Source organism: Bos indicus, chromosome 10, assembly GCF_029378745.1.
Source record: "Bos indicus isolate NIAB-ARS_2022 breed Sahiwal x Tharparkar chromosome 10, NIAB-ARS_B.indTharparkar_mat_pri_1.0, whole genome shotgun sequence".
NCBI lineage: Eukaryota > Metazoa > Chordata > Mammalia > Artiodactyla > Bovidae > Bos > Bos indicus.
Window position 1 is genome coordinate 20359336 of NC_091769.1, and position 13452 is coordinate 20372787.

A 13452-nucleotide genomic window follows, 5' to 3' on the forward strand; every position below is an offset into this window, starting at 1 on the left:
ATCCAGTGCAGTCAAAATAAATAAACAGGACTTCCCTGGTGGTACAAGGGATGGGAATCTGCTTGCCAATGCAGGGGACACAGTTTCCATTCCTGATCTGGGAAGATTCCATATGCCACAGAGCAATGAGGCCCACAAGCCACAACTACTGAAGCCTGTGTACCTAGAGTCTATGCTCTGCAACTGGAGAGGCACCACAATGAGAAAACCTGTGCATGGCAAACGTAGAGCAGCCCCTGCTCACTGCAACTAGAGAAAGCAACGAAGACCCACCACAACCAAAAATGAAATAAATAAAAACAATTTTTTTAAGGAAGGACTCATCAAGGAGGATTGAATGAATCGTTCTCATCACTGGGGCAGTGACACTTTTCCTTGTGTCCCCACCAGGAATGGGACTATGATAAGATGTCCTGAAGATGCCCAGGCACACTGTTTCAAGCCCAACTAAGACCAAACAGCAATGTTAATACCTAAGGTTTAACACCTGGATTGAGGTAAGGACTTCTGGATTTCAAGAGGTTTATCCACTGTCTTCCTTCCAAGGATCTCCACTGCTGACTTTGGACGCTGGGCCCTTTGTTCTCTGCGCCTTATTCTTCTAGCTGGAAGTCTTCCTCTTCCTATTCTGTGCTGTCTTCTCTGAATGTCATAGGTCAAACCTAACAGTGGGGCCAGGGTGAGGGCACCGTATATGAGGCACCTATGATGCAACTTGAAGGAGGTGCTGGCTCTCAGGGTCGTGCAAGTGCTACGTGATTTGAAGTTATTAGAACAAAACAACTCCCAATGTGATGACAGATTTCCCCTGGCATTACGGTGCAGTTTTTAATGTTCTTGTTTTGTTCTTTAATTCTGGCCCAAACCTCCTGTTGGGAGGACAACCCTGACCCTCCAGCAGCAGGACACAGAATCTGAGATAGATTCCTAGGACTGAGAGCACTGTAAGCCTGGGCTACAGAGAAGGAAGAGGGAGCTGAATGGCTCCACCCATGACAGATAATGAAGAAGGGACGGTGGGTTGGGTGAAGGCAGATGGTTATACAAGCCTGGTTAGGGTATGTTTGTTAGTGTGTGTGTGAGTGTGTGTGTGTTGGGGGAGAAGTGTTCCTGGATGATCCTCCAGCGAGGATCGGTTCCTCTCTTTTTTCAGGCTGCTCCTGTTACTTTGCTGGCCAGAAGCTTCCAGCTGGAAGTATTTGAATCTAGACACCCGAAAAGTGAAAGTGTTAGTAGCTCAGTTATGTCTGACTCTTTGCGACCCCATGGATTATAGCCCACCAGAGCTATATGCCACTCTGTCCATGGCATTCTCCAGGCAAGAATACTGGAGAGGGTTGTCATTCCCTTCTCCAGGGGATTTTCCCAACCCAAGGATCTAACCCAGGTCTCCTGCATTGCCAGCAGATTCTTTACCATCTGAGTCACCAGTGAAGCCCAGACACCTGAAGTCTACTCTAATACCCAAGTGCCAGAAATAAGAAACTTTCTAGCAGGAACCTGCAGTGGTCACTATGTACCATGTTCAACCCCATACTGGATCTGCTCATTCAGGGAAATGGAGCTGACTTAGTCTGGGCTGGCTGGCCTGCTCCAGATGGCAGCCCTGGGAACCCTAAATGAGTGGGTGGGGTGGGTTGGGAGATGTGGCCTCTGCCAAGATATCAAGGACTTGAGGCCTGAAAACACAGACAATTCGGGGGGTGATGTGCAACAATCAGCCGGAGTGCGGAAGGCCAATGCCAAGACACTGGTGTCACAGGGAACCTCAGGGAAAAAATGCTAAATGGGGCCTTAAAACCCCCACTTCAAAGCCAGGTTAAGGAATCCAATTGCTGGATTTAAGAGTATTCAAACAGATGAGGGAGACATCTGTCCTTTTGTATGTCAAAGGAGGCAAAAGGAAGTTGTCTTTCAATTTCACCATGAACTCAGAATTTCTGTCCTGGGGAGGCTAATAAGAGGGTCAGAACACCCCCTCCCTTTGCCAAAATGGTGGTCTGATGTTCTTTACAGGTATCCTGGGGAGGACAAGATTATGGAAGGTCATCATTTCTCTGTTACTGAGCATGGCCCCACCTATCAGAATAAGTCCCAGTTTCCCCCTCGGTCAGTCTCTCCCATCAGGAAGCTTCCATAAGCCTCTTATCCTTATCCATCAGAGGGCAGACAGAATGAAAACCACAATCACAGAAAACTAACCAAACTGATCAACTCAGTGAAACTACGAGCCATGCTGTGTAGGGCCACCCAAGATGTACGGGTCATGGTGAAGAGTTCTGACAAAACGTGGTCCATTGGAGAAAGGAATGGCAAATCACTTCAGTATTCTTGCCCTGAGAACCCCATGAACAGCATGAAAAGGCAAAAAAATAGCACACTGAAAGATGGACTCCCTAGGTCGGGAGGTGCCCAGTATACTACGGGAGATCAGTGGAGAAATAATTTCAGGAAGAATGAAGAGACGGAACCAAAGCAAAAATAACACCCAGTTGTGGATGTGACTGCTGATGGAAGTAAAGTCTGACACTGTAAAGAGCAATATTGCATAGGAACCTGGAATGTTAGGTCCACGAATCAAGGCAAATTGGAAGTGGTCAAACAGGAGATGGCAAGAGTGAATGTCGACATTCTAGGAATCAGTGAACTAAAATGAACTGAAGTGGATGAATTTAACTCAGACGACCATTATATCTACTACTGTGGGCAAGAATCCCTTAGAAGAAATGGAGTAGCCATCATAGTAAACAAGAGTCCGAAATGCAGTACTTGGATGCAATCTCAAAAACGACGGAATGATCTCTGTTTGTCTCCAAAGCAAGCCATTCAATATCACAGTAATCCAAGTCTATGCCCCGACCAGTGATGCTGAAGAAGCTGAATTTGAACGGTTCTATGAAGACTTACAAGACCTTTTAAAACTAATACCCAAAAAAAGATGTCCTTTTCATTATAGGGGACTGGAATGCAAAAGTAGGAAGTCAAGAGATACCTGGAGTAACAGGTAAATTTGGCCTTGGAGTACAAAACGAAGCAGGTCAAAGGCTAAAAGAGTTTTGCCAAGAGAACGCACTGGTCACAGGAAACACCCTCTTCCAACAACACAAGAGAAGACTCTACACATGGACACCACCAGATGGTCAATACCGAAATCAGATTAATTATATTCTTTGCAGCCAAAGATGGAGAAGCTCTATACAGTCAGCAAAAACAAGACCAGGAACTGACTGTGGCTCAAATCATGAACTCCTTATTGCAAAATTCAGACTTAAATTGAAGTAAGTAGGGAAAACCACTGGACCATGACCTAAATCAAATCCCTTATAATTATACAGTGGAAGTGACAAATAGATTAGATCTGATAGACAGAGTGCCTGAAGAACTATGGACAGAGGTTTCTGACATTGTGCAGGAGGCAGTGATGAAGACCATCCCCAAGAAAAAGAAATGCAAAAAGTCACAATGGTTGTCTGAGGATGCCTTACAAACAGATGAGAAAAGAAGAGAAATGAAAGGCAAAGGAGAAAAGGAAAGATATACCCATTTGAATGCAGAGTTCCAAAGAATAGCAAGAAGAGATAAGAAAGCCTTCCTCAGTGATCAATGCAAAGAAATAGAGGAAAACAATAGAATGGGAAAGACTAGAGATCTCTTCAAGAAAATTAGAGATACCAAGGGAACATTTCATGCAAAGATGGGTACAATAAAGGACAGAAATGGTATGGACCTAACAAAAGCAGAAGATATTAAGAAGAGGTGGCAAGAATACACAGAAGAACTATACAAAAAAGATCATGACCCAGATAACCACGATGGTGTGATCACTTACCCAGAGCCAGACATCCTGGAATGCGAAGTCAAGTGGGCCTTAGGAAGCATCACTATGAACAAAGCTAATGGAGGTGATGGAATTCCAGTTGAGCTATTTCAAATCCTAAAAGATGATGCTGTGAAAGTGCTGCACTCAATATGCCAGCAAATTTGGAAAACTCAGCAATGGCCACAGGACTGGAAAAGGTCAGTTTTCATTCCAATTCCTAAGAAAGGCAATACCAAAGAATGTTAAAACTACCGCACAGTTGCACTCATCTCACACACTAGTAAAGTAATGCTCAAAATTCTTCAAGCTAGGCTTCAACAGTACGTGAACCATGAACTTGCAGATGTTCAAGCTGGATTTAGAAAAAGCAGAGGAACCAGAGTTCAAATTGCCAACATCTGTTGGATCATTGAAAAAGAAAGAGGGTTCCAGAAAAATATCTACTTCTGTTTTCTCGACTATATCAAAGCCTTTGACTGTGTGGATCACAACAAACTGTGGAAAATTCTTCAAGAGATGGGAATACCAGATCACCTGACCTGCCTCCTGAGAAATCTGTATGCAGGTCAAGAAGCAACAGTTAGAACTGGACATGGAAAATAGACTGGTTCCAAATCAAGAAAGGAGTACATCAAGGCTGTATATTGTCACCCTGCTTATTTAACTTATATGCAGAGTACATCATGAGACATGCCAGGCTGGATGAAGCACAAGCTGGAATCAAGATTGCCAAGGGAAATATCAATAACCTCAGATTTGCAGATGACACCACCTTTATGGCAGAAAGCAAAGAAGAACTAAAGAGCCTCTCGATTAAAGTGAAAGAGGAGAGTGAAAAAGTTGGCTTAAAGCTCAACATTCAGAAAACTAAGATCATGGCATTCGATCCCATCACTTCATGGCAAATAGATGGGGAAACAATGGAAACAGTGACAGACAATTTTTTTTTTTTACTCCAAAATCACTGCAGATGGTGATTGCAGCCATGAAATTAAAAGACGCTTGCTCCTTGGAAGAAAGGTTATGAACAACCTAGATAGCATATTGAAAAGCAGAGACATTACTTTGCCAACAAAGGTCCGTCTAGTCAAAGCTATGGTTTTTCCAGTGGTCATGTATGGATGTGAGAGTTGGACTGTGAAGAAGGCTGAGCGCCAATGAATTGATGCTTTTGAACTGTGGTGTTGGAGAAGACTCTTGAGAGTCCCTTGGACTGCAAGGAGATCCAACCAGTCCATTCTAAAGGAGATCAGCCCTGGGTGTTCTTTGGAAGGAATGATGCTAAAGCTGAAACTCCAATACTTTGGCCACCTCATGCGAAGAGTTGACTCATTGGAAAAGACTCTGATGCTGGGAGGGATTGGGGGCAGGAGGAGAAGGGGAAGACAGAGGACGAGATGGCTGGATGGCATCATTGACTCCATGGACGTGAGTCTGAGTGAACTCTGGGAGTTGGTGATGGACAGGGAGGCCTGGCATGCTGTGATTCATGGGGTCGCAAAGAGTCGGACACGACTGAGTGACTGAACTGAACTGAAATGCCTCATATAAGCAGACTTATACAATATTTGTCTTTCTGTGGCTGGCCTTTTTCACTTAGCACAATATCCTCAAGGTTCATCCATGTTGTATCATATGTCAGAATTTCCTTCCTTTTTAAGGCTGAATAATACTCCATTATACACATTACCAGGCTCTCCTGGTAGCTCAGCTGGTAAAGAATCCACCTGCAATGCAGGAGACCTTGGTCGATCCCTGGTCGATCCCTGGTTGGGATGATCCCCTGGATGAAGGGAATGGCTACCCACTCCAGTGTTCTGGCCTGGAGAATTCCATGGACAGAGGAGCCTGCCAGGCTACAGTCTATGGGGTCCCAAAGAGTTGAACACAACTCTTTGTGATTTTCACTTTAGTGTAATTTAGTGAAAGAGCAACTTCCACTAAATATACATTAGCACATTTTATTTATCTATTCATCTACCAAAGGACACTTGCATTGCTTCCCCCCTTTGGCTATTGTGAATAATGTCACTATGAACATGGGGATGCAAATATCTCTGAGACCCTAATTTCAATTCTTTATGAATATATACCCAGAATTAAAACTGTTGGATTCTATGGTAATTCTATCTTTAGTGTTTTGAGGAACCACCATGCTGTCTTCCATAGTACCAGCCCTTTAACAAAGGGCTTTCCCTGAAGCTCCAACCAGTGAGTTTCACTTCCATCTCATTGGCCATCTTAGATCATGTGACCACCTCTAGCTGCAAGGGAGTCTGAGAAAGGATGTATTTTTAATTCGGCACAGAACAAAACATTCCCTGACCTGAGGAGATTCCTGTGTGCTGGGATGGTCCAGGTGTTTATGTCCAGGAGCCAAATGTCGAGTCACAGCTGAGCCTGTCCTAGAGACACTCCACCTATCCCCCGCCCACAGTGTTTGCCCTTTCTGGGGGAAATCAACATCCTCTTAAGGCACTGCGGCAGGAATGTCAGCCAGTACTTGTTTCTGTCCCTCCTGAGCTGTTCTCTCAAGCAACAATTAAAGTCTTCCCATGGCACCCCACTCCAGTACTCTTGCCTGGAAAATCCCACGGATGGAGGAGCCTGGTGGGCTCCAGTCCATGGGGTCGCTAAGAGTCGGGCACGACTGAGCGACTTCACTTTCACTTTGCACTTTCATGCTCCTTTCATGCATTGGAGAAGGAAATGGCAACCCACTCCAGTGTTCTTGCCTGGAGAATCCCAGGGACAGAGGAGCCTAGTGGGCTGCCATCTATGGGATCGCACAGAGTCGGACACGACTGAAGTGACTTAGCAGTAGCAGCACCAACCCCTACCAAGTGTAAACTGCCCTGTGCTGCTCCTTCACTGTCTATCACAGCTATGTCATGCCTTCCCTGCCAGACTATAAGTCCTCTGGGACAGGACCTGTGTTACCACCTTGGGGCACAAAGTGCAGGGCTGACTCCTGGTGGAGGGACGGAGAGCGAATTCCTCTAGACCAGTTCTAAGTCCTGCTGCAGGGCTCCTGGATCTCGCAGCTCAGGGGCACCTCTCCATGGGATGCTTCTCCTCTAGATTTTGGGGCCTAGGAAGGGCTACTCATCTTGAGAACCATGAAGTCAGGCCCAGGCTATATAGGGCCTGACAGAGCAGGGAGGAGCAGGGAGGGGAGGCTGATGACCTTCAAGCACTCTGGACCAGATGGCCTGGCCTTGATCCCCCAATCTCTGCCCCATCCCTAGGAGCAGTCACACAGACCCCAACACAGACACAGCCACTATCAAACTTACTTTCAGATCACATGTGCACTTAGATGCAGAGTTACAGATGTTCACAAATACACACACCCATGCATCACTCTCACACACACACACACACTACAATTAAGTTTGAATTCAGCATTTAAATTCAAGGGGGGCAAATCTTAGTTCCTCCACTTAATGGTTGGATATCCTTAAGTAAGTTACCTCTCTCCTTGTACCTTAATTTCCATATTTGTGAACATGAGGATAATATTAATAATAGCATTTACCTCACTGAGTGGTGGGCTTTCCTGGTGGCTCAGATGGTAAAGATCTACCTGCACTGCTGGAGACCTGGGTTCGATTCCTGGGTTGGGAAGATCCCTTGGAGGAGGGCATGACAACCCACTCCATTATTCTTGCCTGGAGAATCCCATGGACAGAGGAGTCTGGCGGGTCACAGTCCCTGGGGTCACAAAGAGTTGGACATGACTGAGCAACTAAGCATAGCACTGAGTTGTGCCGATGAAATTAGATAAAGTGGCAAAGTGCTTAAAACAGTGGCTGACAGAGGTGCATATGTATTCATACACATTTCCTAAGCCCTCTCCCATTTAGTTGCTGCCACTTGGTGGTGGACCTAGCTGTAATACAACGTAGGAGTCCTTTTATCTCTCTGAGGCTCAATTTTCCCACCTGTAAAACAGGGATAATATTATCTTCCTGGTCCAGTTGCTTTGAGGATCTCAACAGGCCCATCATGGAAAACTCCTAGCCTCGTCTCTGGCCCACAGAAGTCTGCGGCACCTTAGCTATTACCGTCTGTAACTGATGGAGAACGGGTCAGAGAACAGGTGCAGGGGCGGGATGTGCCAAGGCAAAGGCCTGACCCCCATCACCCTGCAGGCTGGAGGTCCAAGCCTGACCCAGCCCCGTCTCCTCCCAGGCTGGAGTTGAGTCCTGGAAAGACAGAGCCCCAGATCAGGGTAGGGGGTGGTCAGAGCTATCCCACCTTTGGGAGCCTGGGGTGGCCACTAGCCTGGCATGGGGCTGGGGGCAGGGCCAGCCTGGTGGCTGTGGGTGGAAGGAAAAAAGGAAAACCAGCTCAGTGGAAATTACCCTGTGGTTGGCTCAGGCGCCCACGACACACTGTATTTATAGAGAGCTCACTGCCGCTGTTAATGCCTCACAGTCGAATTAACCCTTTCCAGCCCGCCGTACCAGCCTGGTGCCAGAGAAGAACACTGGACTGGGGAGTCAGACAGCCAGATCCGAGCTCTGGCTCTGCTGCCAGCGGCCTGGAGCAGGACCCCGGGTGGCCGATGACCATCCAGCTATCCCCCTAGCAGAAAATAAACTCCGGATCTTGGGAGGGTGGGTCACGGTGGGGGATGGGCGGGGATCAACTAGCACCCCTTTACCAGCGCGCCCGCGTGGGTCTGGACCCGGGGCAGGGGCGGGTCCCGGCCGGTGCCCTGCCCAGCGGGCGGGCTCCGGCCTCGGCCCTAAACCGCGGCCGCGGGGCCAATCCGGCCTCTGGGGCTCACCCGGGCCGCCTTTCCGGGCCCGCGGCTTCCTCCAGCCCGCCCCGCCCCTCGGACTCCCGAGGCCGCCCCCGGCCCCCATTCGGGCCCGGCCTCGCGGCGGCGGCGGCGGCAACTCGGCAGCGCTCCGCCGCGTCCCCGAGTCCCGGGAGTCGGCGCGGCGCGGTGAGTGCTTGCGTGGCGGGCCCGGCGCTGGTCGGGGCGGCCTTTGTCTGAGGCCGACCCCGGCCCCGGGCCGCCGGGCAGCGGGCCTGCTGCAGGACGGCTGGAGCGGGCGGTGAGCCTCCTCCCTCGCGCGGCGCCCCCGCCCCAGCCCTCTCCCCCTGTCGGGGCTGGCCGCGGCGCCGGTAGCACGTTGGACCCCGGATCTGGGGCCTGGAGGCGGCTGAGGCTGCCAGAATCCAATCCCGCCCCCAGCCCTGCCTCCCCTTCCCCTGGCCGGCGGGGCCTGAGCACTGTGGGAGCTGCCCTCACCCGGGAATCCGCTCGAGGAGGAGGCTGGGCGGGTGATTGTGACCGCGGAGGCCCTGGGTGTGCAGGGGAACAGAGGCAGATCTGTCATTGTGTTGATGATTCTGGAAAGCTTCAATATCTGGAAAGCCGCTATCTGGAGCTAGGAGTGAAGCGGAGTCTCCCCGGGGCCCTGCAGAGGAAAACACCATGACTTGATCACCAGCTCTGAGGAGGGGGAGCTGCCAGGGAGAGGAGGGCCAAGGGTTGGATAGGGGAGGGGGGCCCCATTCTGCTTGGCCCAGAGAAATGGAGTGGGCGACTGGAGACTTCCATGGGTAGCAGTGGGCATGAGGGAGACAGATTCAGAGAAGGACAGACAGGGACCGCTGGCCTGGGTGAAGGAATGAATAGGTGTGTGGGTAGTGGACAGAACATAGGGAGCAGGGATGGGACATTTGGGGGCTTGGGAAATCTCAGGGAGATGATGGGTGGGGTGAGATGGAGAGGAGGTGGAAGATGTGGTGGAGGGAAGGTGGGGACCCAGGGTGGAGGCCCAAGTCCTCTGTTGCTGCTTAGCTAGCGAATTGGCAGGTTCGGGGGCCTAAGGCAGTGAACTGCCAGAAAAGGAGATTTATTTCTAAGCCAAACCTAGCCTAATGAGAAATGCGTGATGGATGACTCAGATATGGGATCTATCATTGAGGAAAACATTAAGCAAATAGGAAAGCAAAACCCATTGGAGAGTTGAGAGGGTTTGTTTGACTTAATTGAGAAAAACTACTTAGGTTCAAATTGGATGTAGATAATTATAAATGAGTCTGATTTCATCATTAAATGAAGGCCCTAGGTCTTTTTCTTACATGCCTGTCTTTGGCAATTTGCTTCTATATTAGAAAGTAATGAAGCTGTTCTGTTTTTAAGAGAGTTCTTTATTTAGTTCAGCCTCTTCTGTGACTCCCTCTTGCCTCCCAGAAGTTCCTAGGAAATCTTGAGGCTGTGCAGCCTTCCTGGGGGTCTGCACACAGGTGGGTGCTTTTGGAGACTGAGGGAAACTGAAGTCTAAACTTGAAATTGAACTCTAAACATGTCCAGTTGGTTGGTCTGATCTGAGTGGCAGAGCTCTGAGGCTGTGGGTATGAGTGGTGGCTTATATTTCCAGCTCTTTTGGAAATGGGAATAATTTGGGTGAGTGTATTTTTCTAATATTTAGAGTTCCTGAGATTAAAAGTGAATACTTATGTTAATCATTGATCATGGAAATCTTTCTCCCCTGTATTATGCACATCAGAGTCTGACCTCCTGATGTCAGTGACATTTTCCTTCATGACTTCAGATCAGCGCTGTGAACATCCATTTCTGCACTAAGGGGACTCTCAGGGGAGTGAGATTTGCATTAAGTGGCTTCAGAGATGTTTGTATTGGTCCCATGACTGATCTTGGAGTTCTTTTCTCTCTTCAGTGACATCACTGGTGGTTTCTCCTGCTTGCTCTTAGTGAGCTTTCCAACGTATTCCAGACTCCTGTGTTGCAAGAAATTGGACCATCCAGCTTGTTAGAGATAGGAATGTTAGCAACTCTTTGCAACCCCATGGACCGCAGCCCGCCAGGCTCCTCTGTCCATGGGATTTTCCAGGCAAGCGTACTAGAATGGTTTGCCGTTTCCTTCTTCAGGGAATCTTCCTGACCCAGAGATCGAAACTGGGTCTCCTGCACTATAGGCAGATTCTTTACCAACTGAGCTACCAGGAAAGCCCGAGAGATGGGAAGCCTACATTAAAACAGGACTGAGGATGAGAAGGGGTTTTGGGAATTGAGGACCGTTTTTCCTCCCTATCCTTGGCCCTCTGCACCCAGGCACCTGATGGAAGCAGGTTGACTGGCTGACTGAGATACTCAGATACCTGATAGCTGGGTCATAAGCTGGAATGTTTGTGGAAAGGACAGTTATAGAAGTGTTGTCCCTTCTGTGGAGGCTGTGTCCTTACTCTGTTGAAGTTGATTTTTGAACTGTCCTGTGGGAATTCCTCTATCCTTAAACTTTAACCTGCTCTGGAGTCATCAGTCTTCATTCTTTGGTGTAGGATTTGGGCTTGATACTGAGATGAGCAATACTGTTCAGGATCAGAGACTGAGTATGATCATAGAGCCAGAAGTGAGATGCCACAGCACTCAGAAAGTATTGTAGAACAAGTGTCTGGCCTGTTGCTTGGCACTTCTTGGTTGGGTTTGTGCCATGTGAGGAAAAATGACCCAAGTCCAAGTGGCCCCTGAGATGAACACCACATAGGGCTTGAGCAGTGGCCCTGAGTCATGGGGTCAGGGGAGGAGGAGGAAGGGCAGGCAGGATGATGTCACTGCCCATGAGCTTATCCTCTGAGTGGGTGGCCACTTCCACTCCTGTCCATTTCCCACACCCCTAGGGCAGGAATGACAGGGAGGTCCACTGGCAAAAGAAGGAAGGCAAAGTCAGGGCCTAAAAGAGGACAAGAGCGTGGGAACTGGTGATCTGTGAGAAATTTCCTTTGGTCTCATTGGTCAGAATGGATCACACATCTGTACATATAGCCTAACAGAGGAGGCTCAGTGCAGAGGATCCAGGAGGCCTTCTCCCCATGCTCATGGCAATAATAACAAAAGTAGTCATGATCCTTACCACTGTTGGCGTGCTTTAAATCCTTTCTGTATGTCCTCTTATTTTATCCTTACAGCAGCTCTGTGGTGTAGGCATTGCTCCCCCTCTCTTTTAACGATATGGAATCAAATCTCAAAGAGGTTAAGTCATTTATACTTGATCATGTGTCTAGCCAGCCTTCGGAGTCAGAGTTTGAACCTAGGCTTGTCTGCTGTACCTGAGCCTAAGCTGTATGGTGAGGCAGGCAAGAGAGCCTGATGATGATGTTTAACAGGTGAGGAATTGAAGCCCAGGGGCACCTGTAAGCTGGCTTTTAGTCACCTCTGATGTGACTGATGATTGAGCATGGGCCCCTCGGCAGTCTGAACCCTGTTTCCTAGGCTCAGACTCCCCTCTGTATGGTGGGCATGGAAGTGGGCCCTGGACAGGTGAACTCCCAAGAGGCCTTCCAGCGCTGAGGCTAGGTGGAGCCTGCTACACTCTTGAAGAGGAACCCCTGGAGATCCAGAGAGGTTGGTGCTTAGGTGGAGAGGGGTCTGCAGCATTTTTCTGCCAGGGCAAACCTCTTTCAGAGTAGAAACCTGAAGAATGTCAGGACAGGGAGTGTTTAGGTAGAACATATCTGGAGTAAGTGGGCCCTTCCATGAGTGAAGTCTAGACAGGTTTCTGGGAGGGATGAAATTTCCAGACACATCTGGGTGGGCACTCAGCAGGACTCAGCAGAGGTTGACTGAATGCAGATGTGTGTGGCACGGGCCTGCCAGGACATGACCTGGGATCCGCCCTGCAACTTGGTCTTATGTTCTCTCATGCCTTCCCGTCCTCTCTCCACTCTCCTCCTTCAACTCCTTTCTTCCGGCCAGACCTCTTCTGAGCTAAGTACAGCCATCACTTTTTTTCAAGGTTCCGTGTTTCTGATGGTGTGTGTGTCTGTGTGTGTCTGTGTGTGTGTGTGTCTGTAGCCTCTGCACACACTTCCAGTTCACGCTGCCTTGTCAAGTGGCTGTTGAACTCTGGAAGACGCAAACTCATTTTGTGGTGGCTCCTTAGCCAGAAGAGGGTGTGAGAAGCAGGCCAGCTGTTGTGGCAAAAGCCACCATATTCTTGAACCCACTGAGCCGTCTTCCTTCTCTCTGGTCTCGCCTCCTCCGGGTCTCAGGCCTTGACTTCAGTGTGGAGAGGGTGCCCCGATGGGGATGGTCTGGCTTGGGGAAGCTGGGGGCTCTGCTCCGTCCTGTTTTTCCTCTTCCTTGTTCTTCCTAAATCCATAAAGGAAGCAGATCACCGATGCCAAGAAAACCTTGGCCCCACTCTGCTGGGCTGGCGCTGATGACACACTGCTGTTTTGACTCACACAGAAATCACTTTGAGAGGAAGAATTGATTTCTTCTCTTGGGCAGGATCACGGGGCTGGGGAGCAGTGCCCAGCGGATAGCCTTGAACACCAAAGGCCCAAACTAACTCATTATCAGGAAAAAGGAAGGGCATCAGGGCTCCTAGGCAACTCTGGAGATCCCCTAAACTCTTTGCGCAGGCTCCCACCTGTTGTGGAACACCTATACTATTAATATTAGGTCAGGTTTTTTTGGCTAATTTTTCTCAGTGGAGTCCCATAATCATCTTATGAAGGCAGAGTTTAGATTCCTGTTTCACACATGAGCCAGCCGAGGCTCAGAGAGGATGTTTTCCCGAAGTCACATGTCTAGGAAGTGGCAGAGTCTGGATTTGAAGCTGTGTCTCCAACTCCAGAGACAT

At 49.0% G+C, this 13452-nt stretch overlaps 1 protein-coding gene across 4 annotated transcripts in view; it reads left to right on the forward strand.

Moving 5' to 3' along the window:
- The first annotated feature begins 478 nt into the window (after nt 1-478).
- CD276 (CD276 molecule) overlaps nt 479-13452 on the forward strand; it is a 40171-nt gene continuing 27197 nt past the window's right edge. Inside the window, exons 1-2 of one of the 4 annotated variants that reach the window (XM_070797055.1) lie at nt 8532-8777; nt 12078-12209. The gene's annotated coding sequence lies outside the window, so the exon portion shown is untranslated. Of the gene's footprint in view, nt 498-8531; nt 8890-12077; nt 12210-13452 lie in introns of those variants that run through there. The other 3 variants (XM_070797056.1, XM_019968250.2, XM_019968251.2) reach the window with 3 other exon arrangements.